The 17,054-nt window shown below is 41.5% G+C and overlaps 1 protein-coding gene across 3 annotated transcripts in view; it reads left to right on the top strand.

Annotated features, from left to right (window-relative positions):
* Window positions 1–2,910, top strand: part of SCAF8 (SR-related CTD associated factor 8) — an 83,457-nt gene extending 80,547 nt beyond the window's left edge. For all 3 annotated transcript variants that reach the window (XR_006171074.1, XR_006171082.1, XM_042832323.1), the window contains one exon: window positions 1,766–2,910. The gene's annotated coding sequence lies outside the window, so the exon portion shown is untranslated. The remainder of the gene's footprint in view (window positions 1–1,765) is intronic.
* The last annotated feature ends 14,144 nt before the right edge of the window (window positions 2,911–17,054 follow it).

Here is a 17,054-nt window from a genome sequence, read left to right as displayed (position 1 = left end):
CTGAAACATATACCAGTGGGAGATGAATGGCCAGGCAGCAGTGCTGCAGGTGACTATGTTATAACGGTCCTGTGCTGAACATGTGCCAGTGATATTGTGCTACTGCAACCAAGGCCAACGATATTGTGGGCACGTGAATGGGAATAAATAAAGCATATAACAGTTGTTTTAATGAGTACTGATAAGGCCTCAATGCTTTACCAAGCTGTGGGGACTGCTGCTCAAGTACGATTCAATTTATTCAGAGAGCATTAAAGAGGCCAATGAGCCAAGCCAAAGATCTGAAACACATGGGTCTTCAGGGGAAGACTGAAGGATTGTTTAGTCTGGAAACAGGAAGATAGAAGGAAGATGTGATAGCAGCCTTTGTATAGAAATAGTTGACTCTGAAGAGGAAGGGATGTAACTGATGGCAGTTGAGTGCTGTTGGTATTGAAAAAGAATAATAGACTTAAATCATAGCAAGGATGATTTAATGTAAGCATTAGGAAAAAATATTAAGTGGCAAGGGAAAGAGGAGCCCTGGAATAGTTTGCTTAGTGGGAATTTGTAGAATCTTCAGCCTTGCAGAAGTTTAAAAATAGGTCAAACATCAGGAGACGTGGCATGGGTGAGGGATGGATGAAGTGATCAATCAAATTACCTGTAGCCTTGCTCCTTTAGTGATTTCTATGTATGTGAAAATGATGAGAGTAATAACTATACATAGAAAAAGTACTTTGGATGTCTCCATAGAGTTTCAGAATATGCAAAAATAATAACAATTTAGAAATTTACTGCATACCTTCAGTATTTACATTAGCTTGGAGCAATTAAACTTTTTCTAATTTTCCCCATGTCAGTAATGATTGAAATTAACCACTGTCTTTGTGAAGTAAGCTGATAAATCCAGTCAGATCCCTGTAGTGGCATACAAAACTTAATTGTAACTATGTGGAAGGTCAGTCTTTAGTCTCATTGTAGCAAATGGAAAAAAGAATAGATATTACCTAAAGAATTGAAGAATCGCCCTCCCAGGATACCTCTCTCTCTCTCTTTGATACCTATCCTGTAGCAACTATGTATTACAGAGGTATGCCTGGTCTTTCTTTTTCTCAGTCTGTGATATTAAAGGTTTGGTTTTTAGAAAGCCAAGGTGCATGGATTGCACATAGGACTGGATATCTGGACAAAAAAATGATCGGGAAATCAATAGAAAATCCAGTTGTCTTTCCTGAGCCACAATTCTGGGAAGCCCATTGAATGCATCATTTATGAAACACTCAAACAAATAATAGTTGCTATCAATGCATAATAGTCATGAGCAATATGTGTCAGAGATAGTTACATACTAGGCTTAGGTAAGTCACTTATTAATCTATAGGATTCCTACTCGTTAAGTCTTTAATAATCCTCTTAGTTATTTACACTGTATCAGTGTGCATAAACACAATACAGCACTTTTGGTGAGGAAACCTGCTACATAATATCCCAATGAAGATTTTAAAATACTAAGCTCCTGGACAATGAAAGGTAAAATTAATAATGCGTTTAAAATAGCGGTGTGCTTAATCCTGGCTAATAGTTTAGGAACCACCCAGCAGGCACCTTTCTCCCTCAGGCGCATCCCATAGGTAACAGAGATGGTAAGCCTCATCAGAAAACTGTTGTTTATGAAAATTTGCTATTGCCTAGTAAAAACCAGTCTCATTTACAGGACTTTTTAGAAGTTGGAATTACACCCCAGCACCCAGTGATGACTAGTTATTGTTCCTTTTGTCAACAGGCAAGATGAAGGAAGTTCTGGCAGCTTACCATGCCCCTGGCTCTGCAGAGTTAAGCGAGACGTGCGCCCATGTTCTAGCATGCATCACATCGCCTCTCGGGTCTGAAGTGCCAGCAGGATCCCAGCGCTGCAGACTGAGACGGCTCTGAGCACCTCAGTACCCCGTTTCTGACAGAACCCAGGGATGGCAGACTTACATACCAGTATTACCTGTCTGACGCAGGTTTAATTTTATAAATTAAAACCATAAACTCTATGAGTTTCTAGACCATATTTGTGCTGTTGAGGATGATCTACTCAGATGAACAGTTTTGCATCCATCGGAGAGAGAGGTTCTTCTGCTGGACCAGAAGACAACATTATTGTAACTAATACCATTTGTAGCATCTCCTAGTGCAAATAACTGAAGATCAGGTTGCAAGAAAATCCTCTAGGGAATAAGACATGCTTGGTTTTGGTCTACAGATTTTAAGAAATGTTGTTTTTGTTTTTGTTTTTTTTAAAGGTAACCACTTTTACATGACACTACGTGTGCAGTCTATGTGCAGCTCTTCACTGTGGCTATCTATATTCCAGAGATTTTTAATTGCTTGTCAGACACTCGAACCTTTTTTAGATTTGTGATGAATCCTTAAATTATGAAAGCATCATGGAAAATTAGAAAGGAAAAGTTTCAAGGCTTTTATTTGACTAAATATCTCCACTTATTCCCTGTTAGTGTCTTCGATGGTGGAAGAAAGGGTGGGAAGTAGGAAAAAATACAAAAGAACAACACATTGTGGGCTTGGTGTTTTGGCATATCAGAATGTTTGATCAAATTACTAAGGAGAAACAGCTAACTTACCTGAGGCCTCACATGACAGGTTAGTATTTTGGGGCAGTATTTGCTGATTTTTTTTCTCCAAAATAGCTATAGAAAAGAAGGATTATGTATATGCCCCAACATATGGTGAAAAGGACATACTTGCCATTCCTCTATTTATTTTTGCTCTTTCATAAATCAAAGTGCCAGTTATTTGGAATGCTGTAGTCTGTGGTCTCTTTAAATTTCTTTAGTGAGATCCTTTCAGCAAGATCATTCCCATTATGGTGTAACTGCATGGTGACCACAGCTTTGGGCCTGTATAATAAAGATCTGAATTCAAGTTTTTGTTTCTGATCATTTTCTCTACTTTTATATCATATCTGCAAAGTGATTGGAATCGTACATACTGCTGACCACTGTTTAGAAGATCTGGCAAAAAAGATTTAGAGATGAAAGTGTTTGTGTGGTAGAACCCTGATTCTCCTTTGTATTGTTATTTACACCAGGTTTAAAGGCAGAGGGATACAAAATGTTAGCAAATCAATAGCGATGCTTAAATTCGATTTGCACACAAGGCCCCAGGGAGATGAGGAGATCAGCCTCTTCACATCCTGGATTTATGGCTGAGTATTTGATATATGGTGTCTATTAATTAGTTAGCCTGTAAAGTTAGAGGAGAAAAAAGCTGCAGAAATGCTGAGTCTAAGGTGGCTTTGATTTGCTTGGTGTGTGATATATTGTGCTGAGCATATGCACATCTGAGTGTGTAAGCTAATTAGATCCTCTTTCTTTTCTCTTCCTTATTTTCTTCTTTGAAGACCAAAATCTAAACTATAAAAATGTTCTTCACGTAGCAGATAAGTTTGCATAAGCAAAGGCTGTGCACTGCATTTTGAAAGTCAACATTGTCCTCTCAGTGGATAATGGAGGACATTATCCTCAATGGAGGATAAGGTGACCTCTCCATGCTGCATATTTGTGTGAGGCTTTGTCCTGCTGAAGGTGTGCAATTCAGACCAGTGTGTGTGAGTGGGGTCAAACAGCAGCTGCTCCTGGTCAGTGCGAGCTGATCCATGATTGTGATCCTGCCCGAAAGAGGCAGTTCTGTCCCACTGTCCTACCCATTGTACCTTCCCACCACCTCCCTCCTGGTGGCACGGACATCTGTGCATAGATGAGGTGTAGCAACACCAGAGCTGTGCTAGCAGACCTTTAGGTATTAATCAGGTATATGCTAAGTATGTGGACATCTGGGCCCACTGACTGTAGGTGCTTGAGCATGTCCATGACACCATTTGACTTTGAATGCCAAAACTAACTCCCTCAGGAGAAGGGAATATCAGAGAAGTGTCCTTTTGTCTGTGCCATGCCAGGAGCCGCTGGAAGCCTGGCCGCTCCATTGGTGAACTCTTCCAATGAGATATATGACTGCTGTCCATCTGTTGAAGGAGTGATTTTTAAAAAAGAAACAAAGCAAAGCAAACCAGGCAAGCCTCCTTGCACTCTGGTAAGGGCAGAGGTTGGGCTTTTTATTCTTGGAATGAATCCCCTTTTCAGAAGCTTTCCCCCAGCATCTGGACAGCTCTTCTTTGTGAAAAGGACATGAATATGGAGAGACGTTCAGTGCATTAATCTCTTCAGTCAGCTTCAAAGGGAAGTTTCTAAAGTCATTGTTTTCTGTCAATTTAAACTTTTGAATAATGGTAGTTGTGGCTTTACAAACAATATTGGCTGACTTTGGTGGCTTGGATCAATTCAATATTTGCACAGTAGAACATGTACTTCATGTGAACTGTGTGGCTTAGCAGACAAGTGTTTGTTTCTCTGACTGTGTTTAATGTGTGAATATACAGCTCTCATTTAAATAGGGTGGTCCTAAGTCATTTTTTCAGCAAACTGTAATCCATTCCAAGAATAAGAAAAGCTGTTCAGAGCTCAGAGCTGAAAGAAACAGTAGGTGTCCAGAGTTTTTGGGGATATTAAGCATCTTAAAAACATCTTTAAAAAAACGAAAACAAAAACAAAAAACGTTGGCTCTTCAGGTACAGCAGGGATTTTGATGACAAAGTATGACCTAAGTGTCCTTGCACAGGGCACCAAATCTTACACACAACTGCAGTTCTTTTTATTGTAATTTTTAATTCCTCTCTCATGTCCTTCATCTAGAAATCACCAAATAATTTTCAAATACTAAATAGCACAGTCTCTCAAAGATTCCAGGTAGCATGCATTTATTATTTTAATTTTTATTCTAATAAGCCAAGTCATTGAGGAGCCAGGTAATTTTGCTGATATTTCACAAGAATTTATTGCACTGTGTCACTTAAAATCGAACAAAAACAAGGATTACCTTGTTTAAAAAAATAAAAAAGCTAATCTCTTAAGAAGTCTGTAGTACCATCTTTCTCACCACTCAGAGTGGTGTTTCCTTTCACATAAGGAGATCCCCTTTCTCTTCACCTTATCTTCTCCAAGAGCTCTGCACCGTGCCCCCTCTCCAATTTGCAAGAAATGGGCTGTGTAACTACATAGGATAGTCTTTGCTTCTTCCCAGGAACAGCTGTGAACAGCCATCTTCATACTTTGTGGTGGATCTGTTCTTGGCCAATTTCAAAGCTATCTTCTTTCTGGCTTGGCTGGAACCTACCCTTCCTAACAATAAGTAATGCTCTTGGAGCATGTCTGTTTCTCAAGTAGTCTTTGCTGATGCAGTCAGAAGGAGAGAGCATGCTGCTGGCTACATTATAAAGAAAGACGATTTCTGTTACACGTCACTGAATTCTATACAGGACCCTCCACAGGTAACCAGTGTTCAGCTGCTCCAAGTATCAGATGCAAGTTGTAGAGTTATTAAAATATTCTCTGTTGTGAGTGTATTTCAAATATGTGATTACTGTTTTCTTACTGGTGGAGAGTTGGAATTTGAACAAATGAATGCTTATAAAGGTTTACAGTCAACCCAGATGGGAAAATATGCTCTGTATGAAGAATTTGCACGCAATTACTTAGGTAAAAGAGGAAAGATAGGTGCTGTCTTAAAAAACGAGGTCAAAAGTGGTCTGGCTAATCTGTGTTCTGTGGAGTATCAAAAAGACCTCAAACCTGATGATCTGTTCTAATCCCAGAACACCTTTTATAGTTTATCACCCTAAATTTTACTCCGGTATTCACTAACTACATGTACACAAGATTGTTCACACTCAGTCTGTGGGGGAAGCTGAAAGCGTGGGGCTCCAAATGCCAATCTGCATCAGAAAAGTATGAATTTTTGTTGTGCTTGTGACGATCAGCTAAACAATTATGTCTTCCTTAAAACCCAACATATATCTGAGCAAAGTAGAACAAACTCTTATTTAATCTTAAAGCTTTCAATTAAACCACAGTACCACATATTAAATATCTGAATCTGCATCACCTACAGCCGTCAGTAAAATCCTGGAAGGAAGCCAAAACCAAAAAAAAACCCTAATTTTTCATAGCCTGTTTATGCATGTGCATACAAAATGCTTTGTTCATAAAAGCATGTAAGATCCAGATCAGATTTTAATCAGCCGTCTTGTCTGCCTATAAGGTACACAAAGGACCATTTCTCAGCTATTCAGCAATGCTGTTAGCAAAGGATAGCACTGCTTGCAGAAGAGCAAAAGTAGAAGTTGCAATGCAGTTCCAACAGGAACAGCATGGAATTGCTTAGTACTTTGACAGTCTTGTAAGATGATGATATTCATTCCTACTCCAGCTACATTTCCTTCATAGTTTTACAATTGACTTCTGCTGGAAATAGTAGAGCAATGATGGATCATTAACAGCAATCCACCCCATCTCTGCTCCGTGCCAGAAGGCTAGATTTCCCAAGCAGATTACAAAGTGTGCAGTCAGCAATGAGACTCTTTTGTGCTGTCATTGTTGTTTTCTGTGTTTGTTTTTAAGGTCTTAGAGCATGTGGATAGTGAAGTTATCTCCTTATTAATAGGCATAAATGAGAAGCATGGGAAAACACCAGTGTACATTAGATGATGAATTAAAGCATCCAGTGCTGTGGCAGAGGCAAGCAGTAGATTTGTTCTGTAATGGATTGCTTTCCAGATCCTGGGACCTGCTTGCTTAGAAGTTTTTAAAAAACCTTATTAGATGTTCTCGTAAGAGTATACAGTACTTACTGTTATGTAGAATATAATGGTGCTAAGAATTACAGAATGAAACGCTGAGCCTCTTGAATTCTATGTCAAAACCTGCACTAACTTCTTTGGGACCAAGATTTGGTTCAGGATGGCAAATATATATCAGTGCACAGCAGAGAAACAAACTACAGCAGAAAGTCGTGGTTCATTACCACATGTAGAAGCTTTGTCTGTATCGTGATGACATCCCTGGGTAACTGAACTTGCCGTGAGTTAGTGCAAACACAGGAAGACAAAGGAGAGGAGGTTGTTTTTCAGGATGTAGCCCAGCCCTCTGTTATCAGAAATATACGTATCTTGACAGTCTGTTCAAAAACGTACCAGGTTCTTTACCCAGTTAAATCAATTGCAGTCTACTTGTCATGAATATTGAAGGCTAACAACAACCAAATCCTACAGAAACAAATAGCAAGCACAGAAAGAGAGAAGGGGACAATGCATTTTCCTGAAATAACTGTATTTCCAAAATCCATTATGTTTCTGCTTGTACACAGGAAAGGTAAAACCATGCTCTGAGTCATGGCCAGTGTAGCAAAGTTGATGTCAGTGACAAGTTTTCCTTCATTTGAAAGATAATAAAGTGTTGCTAGTCTTGGAAATGTTGATCACTGTTTCATGGCAAAGCTGTCTTTGTCCTTTCAGGGCAGTTGCCTGCAGCAGTACGAGTGTGTGGCCGCCTCTTGATCTCTTGGTGTTCACTCTTGGCAAAATAGCCTAGTATTCCAGAGTAAATCAGGGATGAACATTCCAGGTCCATGGTCCAGTAGCACAGCACAGCAAAGCAATCTCACAAAGACAGCTACCTATGTGCAGCAGGTAGATCTATTTTCAAGTATTACACATCTTTCTCTATGGGCAGCTTTGTTTTCTTGTGGGTGAGGCATGCCTCTTGCACGCCTTATGAGCAGCACCCTCCTATGCTCTGTTGCTTTGCATCAGCCAGGCCTTCCCTGGGCAGCACACTGTCGATCTGAGAGGACCTTCCTGCCTGTTTGCTGCAGCCCCTGGCAGATCTCCTACCCCCGCATTGGCTTGCCAAGAGTTGAGAGGCTGATGCAGAACAGAACTGGGCTGCTGCCACTGCAGGCTTCACATGGGAGGGATCTTTGGCAGCGTTCCTGGCTTTCCGTATGAAGGCAATGGAAGCCAATGACTGCAGCTAAACGAAATTATATATTCAGCTAAAGTTTAGACAAGACAGAGTAACTGATTGCGTTCTGTGGGAGACTTGAATACAAACACCTCTCAAAGGGCTCTTACTCAAAAGCCAGAATTGTTTGGCTGGGTTTGTTTTGTTTTTTTTCTTTCCCCTTGCGTGCTTTTCCCCTTGCGCTGTTAAATCTTTTTCTTCTTTCTGATTCCGAAAGGGACTGAGGAGTAGTTGGCTCTTTCATTCCTCTCCCTCCCTCCGCCCCGGACCCCCTTTTCCGTATTCGCAGAGCAACTCGGGCTGTCCGACAAACAAAAAGGCCGCGCCCACAGACTCCCCCATTCGGTCCCGCTGTGCCCGTGCTGCACCTCACGCAGCGGCCACGCGGGGGCGCCTTCGTTCCGCCGCCACCCCCGGCGGACGCGGCTCAGTGGAGGCAGAGCGGAGCCCTCCCTGCTAACGTAAGAGCCTTGTGGGCCGCGTTTGAGCTGAGCGGAAATGGCGCTCGTGTCTGAGGCACCGCGCTTGTTCCTTCGAAAAGAAATCCCTAAATCTATTTAAAAAACCCACAAAACAAAACCAACAAGCAAAGAAGCCCTGACACTGTTTCAATATATATGTATATGAATTGGGTGCAGAGGGAGGGAGTTGCTAATCATTTTTGCTTTTCAAAGGGTTGGGATGCACACAAGCACCGCTACTGTTTTCCTTCGCAATTTGATCACCATTTCACCCTGTTACTTGAGGAAGCTTTTCACACAGCAACAGGGAGAAAAAGAAAGAAAATAGAAAAAAAAATCTTTTTCAGCCTGGCCCTCTATTTTACAGACCATTGTATCATTACTTCCATGGGAAATGACATATTCTCCTGCAATGACCATGAGCCGTTTTATTGCAGGAATTTTCTACATTCCTCAGGGTTTAGCTGCAGTTGAGCCCATTTGCAGGCTGCCCTGCTAAAAGCAAACACTCACAGGTCCATGCACACTGCAGCCATGTCTGGGGATTAGAGGCTAAGAGATTAGCTTTTGTGTCTAGCTACTGGTGCGTTCACGGAGCTTGCTGCTTGAGCCAGTCTGTGTGATGTGCCGTGGACAGAATGAATGCAGGGGCCAAGCCAAATACCAGGTACACCAGCCCCCAGCTCTTCACCACTACACCTGGTAGTCCTGGCTTCCACCTGTCTCCACTGCAGCAGTCAGACCCCATGCTTGGCTCCACACAAGATCATCCCAAATCCAAATCATGTGTCAGAGAGCAATGTCCAAATGCTCCTTGAACTCCAGCACTTGGGGCCATGCCCACAGCCCTGGGCAGCTTGTTCCATGCCCACCTTTTCCTGATACCTAACCTTACACAGCTCCATGCCATTCCCTCAAGCCATGTCTGTAACCAGAGAGCAGAGCCCAGTGCTATCCCTCCATTTCCTATGAGGAGCTGTAGGCCACTATGAGGGCTTCCCTCAGCCTTCTCTGCTCTGAGCTGAACAAACCCAGGGACCTCAACTGCTCCTCGTATATCTGGCCCTCCAGACCCTTCACCATCTTTGTAGCATTCCTTTGGATGCTTTCTAGTAGTTTTATGTCCTTCCAATATTGTGATGCCCGAAACTGCACACTATATTCAATGTGAGGCCTCACCAGTGCAGAGCAGTGCAGTGCAGTAGCTGGCTAGTAAAGAGCTGAAATGCCCTTTGGGGCTGTTTCTAGAGGAGTGGGAAGACAGTCCTTCACTCATCAGCTCTCTGGGATGACACAAAATGATGCAGTGGTTGCAGAGCATAAGAACACTAATGGAGCATTTGAGAATGAGCAAAGAAACTCCCAGAAGACACTCAAAGTATGAGGGCTGTGCATGTCTGTAAAAAGCTTTTATTGTCTCAGTCTCTGTGTGAAGTCAGAGGTGGGGAACTGGGAGGGGAATTTATTGTACACAGCTGTTCCCACTGGAGAAGGGAAAAGCAGCTTACCCAAAGGAGGAATCACATCTCATCTTCATGGCCTGAGGACCTTTATTCTTGGAGAAATAGAAGTCAGTGTCACTGTTCAAACTGGGCAAGCTGTAATGTGAGCAGTGAAAGAAACTGCTGCAGTCAGGCAGAGACTGAAGAATGCAGTCCCTGGCATACTGGCTAACAACTGTCTGTGTTTTTAGGCAAGAAAATATGGATTGAAATAACAGACCATCCCACTTCATTCTAGCAGGAGATGAAAGAGACTCAGAGACAGGCAAGGAGTTCTATTATAACTCAGCCTGAATAAAAGGCATTGCTGAGATCTCCTTCATCAGATGGAGTGTTTTTTGTCCCAGATAGAAAAATTCTACCTCAGGCATTAAAGCTGAAAGACCCAGAAACATCAAGCTGCTCCAGCCAAAGCAGCTGGGTTTTGGCTAAACATCTGGCAGAAATGCCCTGCTGCAGCTGAGGTGGCAGCCAGGGCAGTAATACTCATTTGTTTGGACAGCTTTGTCTTTTCTTCCATTAAATCAGTCTCTCTCTCTGCTTCCTTCTGTGTTCCACTGTGGCTGCAGCACTTGCTTTCCATGGCCAAGATAGGCTGAGGGGTGAGGGGAACCAGGGTCTGTCTCCCCCCTTAGCAGAAGCATCAGGACTGGATCTGAAAGGTGCTTTTCTGTCCTCATCCTCCCTCTCAACCCTCTTCAGCAGAATTTTCCGTCTTCCAGCCTATTGTGCCATCTTCTAGTGCAGTTCTCCTGAATAGAAAGATCCTCGGTCTTAAAACAGATTGCCCAAGAAGTAGTGGACATGTTCAAGAAACAAGTGGATGTGGCACTGTGGGACATGGCTAGCAGGCATGGTGGTGACGGGTTAATGACTGGATTAGATAGTTCAGAGTTCTTTCCAACCTTAATGATTCTATAATTCTGTGAATCCTCATTTCCCAAACTCAAAGCATTTTGAATTTGAATTGCCTTTCCCCTCTTTTCAAAAGCAGCATTTCTCCGTCTCCCCATCTGAAAGCCTGCGGATTAGTTTCAAGGAAGACTCACACATATAATCTCTTTGTTGCTTTCCATGGCTTTCATACATAGGACAGCTTTCATTGTGCACATGTATTGTGCTCAGTGCAAAAAACATCTATTTCGTCAGTGAAAACACGGCCCTCATGCCTGCCAGGCCAGCTCCGTGGTTTTTACTGTGTGCTATAGCAGAGGGCTGTCTGTAAGCAGATGGATGTGAAGTCAGGTTCATGGCTTTCCAGTTGTAGAAGTGCACTGGCTTCCTTCCCACCACTAAGATGGGGCTCACCAAAGAGAAAACTCTCCTCAAGCAGATGAAGCCCCATGAGTCCCCCAGAATGTAACCTCGCAGTGCAGGGTATGTAAGGGCATGATTTTCCTCTCCCCTACACATGCACACTTTGCAGTCCCACCTCCCACCCACCCCATGGGCTCATTTCTGAGCTCCCCACAGCATGTCTCCAAGGCTTCGTGCTGCCAGTGCGCCCACAGCTCCCATCCCATCAGAAGGAAAGGGCTACATGCGTCATCTGTGGGACTTGTTTACACAGAAAAAGCCAACCTCTTAAAAGAAGGTGACGTATGCACCAAATGAGGCCACTTGCCTTTTTTTAAAGCACATTGTCACATTTGGTGGCTGCCAGATTCTGCAGCTCTTACATGGTGTGCACGTGGTGAAGCTCCTCGTACTGTTCAGCAATTTGCCTCCATCTGATTTTAATTAAAAACAGATTGAGGGGCTGAAGGGGGAAATAAGACACAAGAATTGGAAATTACAAAAAGACAAACACAAACCTTCTGATAATTGTCACTTCTTGGAACTGAAACATTTGCAAAAAACTGTAAAACTCCTGTTGCTGAATCACAGAGGAAAGCATCGATTTGTTCAACTCATCTCCAGTTGTGACATGACTGACTCATCTCCAGCCTGGAGACCAAATTGAGCTTTGGAAGGGAAAATGTCGGATAAAGCAGTCTCCTTGCAAAAGAGCAGCAGTTTAAATTCTAACTTTTGAGTTCTGATTCATCAATGAAACATGATTGCAAAACACAGCCATTCTGGTTTGGTAATGTGAGGCACTCATTTCTAGTGGTGCAAATGGGCTGCATTTAGGCCAGGCAATGCTGAGCTGGGCTTGGTTTGTGTAGCTGACAGGTGCTTCCTAATATTTTGACGTGTTTTTTTGTACAGTTTTGAAAGCTCAGTTTGGAAATCAATGTGACTAATCTGCAAACAGAGCTCCAAACCCATTGGTTGATGTAAAAAATATGAATCAAAATATTCGTTTTCAGTTGAGGTTTGTCAAGCGTTACATTCGATTCACATGGGAAAAGAAATTTTGACCATATGAGTCACTTCAGTCTTTGGATACTTAACAAAATGCACAGTGTGACTTGATGCATGACTAATGCGTTTGTGTATTTAAGAGTCTGTTGATGCTAATGGAAGTTACAGAGCCGTATCTATAAAAGAAGGCACTTCAGAGCACACTGGTTCATTAACTTTAATCTATACATAATCAGTTGCTGTTTTATAGATCTAAAAAACAATCTTTAATGCCTTATATGTTTTAGTACTGCATTTTAAAAGTCCTCTACAGTAAATCTTTGTTTAAACATCCTGCTGTTCTACTCATAACCATGCCATTCTATTTTATTTCTGTTCATCTGCCAAGACTGCATTCTCTTTAATTAATACAAATTTTGTTGCTTTCTAATATCTTCTTTTCTCCATTTTATCACTCCGAAATATGTACACTCATTTTTTTCCCCCTTTTTCTGATTAAGCAACTAGAATATTCTAATGAGAAACTGGACTTTCAATAGAAAAAATATATAGAAATACATTGTTACATTCTTCATTCTGTTTAACAAACGTTTCTCAAGACACAAATGAAATATGTTTCTTGTTGAAGGCTTTTTGTTTTCCCCAATTAGCATTTTATCTATATTCCTACTGCTTTCCTTCCCAATGGATGGAACGCAAACTATTCTTCAGAGAAAGACGTGAACTTTTTTTTAAAATTCAGATCAAATGAAATTGAATTTTTAGATCATTTAAATAAATTGATTAGTTGCATTTTTAATTAACCATGAAAACTTGTGTTATGTATTTTCAATTCACCCTAGCCTGTAGATTTGTGTTGTGAATATTCAAACTAAGAATTGCTTATGTTAAACTTGGTGAAACTTTCTGCATGCTTTTGGTAACAGCTGGGAGCAGTCAAACACAGTGCTGTTAAATTTCCTCTGAATCAGTTTTTGTTACTACTATATAGAATTTTTTTTATATACATATAATTTTCATTTCTCTGTTGTGTATTCCCTTGACTCATTTCCCTTCCTTCACCTCACCGCTTTTGATTGCCTTTTGCAAGGGCACCATCATGATTTTTGAGAGTGAAGGTGTCAGGAGAAGTTTACTGAACCAAAAATACCTTCTTTCTTTGGTTTCACTTAGGTCACATACGGTGTCACTCTGGTCCTATGCTGAGTTTAGAGCAGTCCCAGTAATAATGCCAGAAAGCAAACTCAGTACCCAGTTCTGCAGGTAACAGAGGCGTCACATAACAGAAAAGCGAAACTTTCAGCCCACCTGTGTCAGGACAGTGGGAACAGAAATCACGTGCTGTGTTCCCTGAAGGGAACTATGCCTAAAGAGAAGAAAGAGTCAAGTTTGTGGTGCTATGTCAGTGTCCCTTCTCAGCCAAAAATAACCCCTTAATGTAGCCAGGATTAACCTTTTAGTGAAAGGAATTGTCAGTCACTACTTATTGAGCCAGGTAAAAACTTTCCACTGTGGAGCTGCCTGCTTTTAAACAGGAACGAAGGCCAACTGCATGTAGCAGCAGAATACAGAACTCATCCACCTCTCAGAAGATGCTGGTGCTGTTAGGACAGACTCCTGTGTCAGCCCACAGAGCTGCCCCAGCACTGACCTCTCCTTGGTAATGTGGCAAACTAACTGATCCTTTTGCATTTTGCTCATCACATTAATGTAATTGTTGCTCCACAAAGTAGCACCAAAGCATTACCCTTCCTTTCTGAAGAGCAGTATGTATCTGGAAACCAGTGTTCTAACTGCACCTGTGATAAAATGGCTGCTCAGCATCATTGTAAATGCCAGGTGTGTTGCGGTGGTTTTCATCTGCAAAACAGTGCAATGATCAAACACTGATGCAGGACTGTTTCCCAAAAGGTGTGACATTTGTGCCGTGTAGCACCTGTTGGGATTTTGACATTACCTTGGAACTGGGTTCAGGCCTGGGCACGCTGCAGACACTGAACAGAGATACATTCACTCTATGCCAATGTCTAGCTACCTCTGGAATAAAAGTTCCAGCAGATTAATGTTCCTAGTTAATTTTGTTGCAAATGTCATTTGGGAAAGCGAATTCATTCCTGTATCTGTGCTCTGGCTTGACTCAACATCTTGACTGATGTTTTCCATTTTCTTCAAGCTGCCCACACCTACTGCACTGTTCAGAATTAATGGACAGAAAAATGCAGTGTGTCCAGGAAAGACACTGGGTCAGCGAGGTGGCAAGGCCCACCTGCAATGAAGGAACCTCCTAAGTCTGTACAGGAGGTCACAGTGATGAGCTTGCTCTCTGCAGAGCAAACCTTGGTCTTTCCTTTTCCCATGGGCTGGTCAGGTCTTGCAGCAGCTCACTGAGACAATCTAAAACTCCTATGTGGCCCTCCTACAGAAGAGGATACATACAACCTGAAGGGTGTGCACGTGTTCCAGAGACACCTCATAGAAAGGTACTGCTGACTGTGCGAACCTTGGAAAATTTTGGACCTATGGTAAATGAGGCATTCATCTACTGCAAGTCTGTTCCTCTAGCACAGACAGAGGTTATGTAGGAGGCTAACAGGAAAGCAGAGGTTTTAATCATCCAGGCTTAAAATGCAGAGTCAAAATGCTGCCAGTGATGAAAGGTTGTGTTTGTGGCATCATGCCAGCATGCTGATACATCAAGGTTGGAGCATGTGGAATACCTGTGTGACAGCTTTCACAAAGTCATACATCAAATCGTGGGCACACATGAGTGCCTTCAAAAAATAGCTTTTGAAAAACCTATTTTCCCCTGGCTACATGTTCAAATTCTGTGAATGGATCACATTATATAATCACATTTATAAATGGATCTATAAATGGATCACATTGTACGCTCCCAATTATAAATAAAATCTAAATAAAGGAAGTAGAGTGCTGCAGTGTAAAACTGGAAGAAATATGCATCGTATATCCAGGGAAATAGTTTGTAATAGAAGAGATGGACAAGCATCTCTTCCCAGGCTCTTCTCCCATTTGCTGTTATGGTGATGTGGCATGCTAAGAAACATCTGTAGCAGTCTGATCATTTTTAATATTTTTTTTCAAAAGAATACAACTGTGTTTGTAAGGAAAATCATGTCAGATCAGAATTTTGTCAACAAATGTTATTATTTGGGAAAAAAATCTAGGATTTGCCTTTGCTCTGCGCAGTGCTCTTCTTGTTTGTCTAGAGATACATGAAGAGAAAAGAAGGTGGAATTAATTTTTTCCTCATTTATTTTCAACATGAAAAGTTGGTGAGGTTCACAGATAAATGTACCAGGACAGCCAGACTGAGGGAGTCTCACCAGCTCCCATTCAGCGAATAGAAAGAACCAAGGGAGAGGAATGGTGTGTGAACATCAGGCCAGGGAAGCCCAGGAGAGCAGACAATACTAGAAGGACCTGAGGTCACACTAGCCAGCTTGCATTTGGCTTGCTTCCAGTTCCTTTTTTAAATGATGCTACAGAAAACACGAATTTAAGGCCCATTTCAAACCCAAGGGGAATGAGTATTAAAAAAGAAAAAAAAAAAAAAGAAAAAAAAAAAAGTATGACTAATTTTAACTTGAGAAATGCAGTGATGAAGTACTGAAATTTTCTCACCACATATACAAAGGTATCTACTTGAGCCTTGCCAGCTAAATGCTGAGGGTTTCTCACACCAAGATAGCTAGATATGTTGCTTTGGCAGTATTAGTTTCTTAAGTGTAATGAGTTAAAACAGTACCTTGACCATAAGGGCCTGGAAAACACATAAGGTGATGGATGACTTCCGTGTTTTACAGCATGTAAAATATGTCTGCATGAAGCTTACAACCTCCATTTGTTCTCCTGTCATGATACTTTGGAAGGCATGGAGGCTCCAGTTTGCAGATGAGCCTCCGACATTGTCAATCCCAGTGTGAATCTTCTCATGACATAAACACAGTGAGAACAAAATTGATCTTAATTATTGAATCAAACACTACCAGACTGTTGTCTATGGATGTGTCCATTTTTTTTACCTGAACTGAGATCCAGAATATTCCAGTGATCTGGATACTGAAGGAGCATTAATTTGCACTACCTGAGTATGTAGACCATCAGACAGTAGGAATGTCAGCACTTGTAGGATTTTAACTAACCCAGTATACAACAGAAGCAGATAATTATTTCAGGAAGCAGCTAACTACAGGCTAAAATAGTGGTGCATCTGATCTGTTACTGCTCCGTATAAACTCTTCCCCATTACATGCATGTGTAGAAAATATGAGTCATCAATAACTATTGATCTTCAGTCTTTGTATGGTAATATTATTTGACAGAATCCTTACCCATGAAGGTGTACTAAACTGCAGCATCATACCAATTTCTGTCTCTCACATCCTCTTGACTCTTCTCTGGCTTTTGCTAATCCATCACTACTGTTTAGTCCTTCTGTTGCTACAAATGATTCTTCTCTAAAAATAAGAGAGATGAAGATGAGGTTTTTCTTATTTTAATCACTGCTTTTTCAAATGCAATCTTCTCTCCCAGTGGGTGGTTCTGTAGTACCAAATATGTGTTGATAAAGTGTATGTGCATGTAACATCCTGAGTTCGTTCATGGTGATAGGATCCAGAGAACTAAGTGGGATAAAAGGCCTTACATATCTAGGTCACCAGTGTGAATATAAGTAGGTCAGTGAGGAAAGTAGGTTACCCCATTGTTCTGTGGGTGAGGGGTGCCAAGCCACTTCTTGGGTGCATTTCCAGAGCACCGTAAAATAACATCATGACTGACACTGACATTGACTAGTGTAGCCCCTGGCAATCTCTACAGAGATGTCAAGAAATAAATGGACAAGGAAACAAAACTGTCCTGTC

This window comes from Centrocercus urophasianus, unplaced genomic scaffold, assembly GCF_019232065.1.
Source record: "Centrocercus urophasianus isolate 14NV4802_14NV808 unplaced genomic scaffold, USGS_Curo_1.0 seq_10, whole genome shotgun sequence".
Lineage (NCBI taxonomy): Eukaryota > Metazoa > Chordata > Aves > Galliformes > Phasianidae > Centrocercus > Centrocercus urophasianus.
This window is presented reverse-complemented; position numbering and strand designations above follow the sequence as displayed.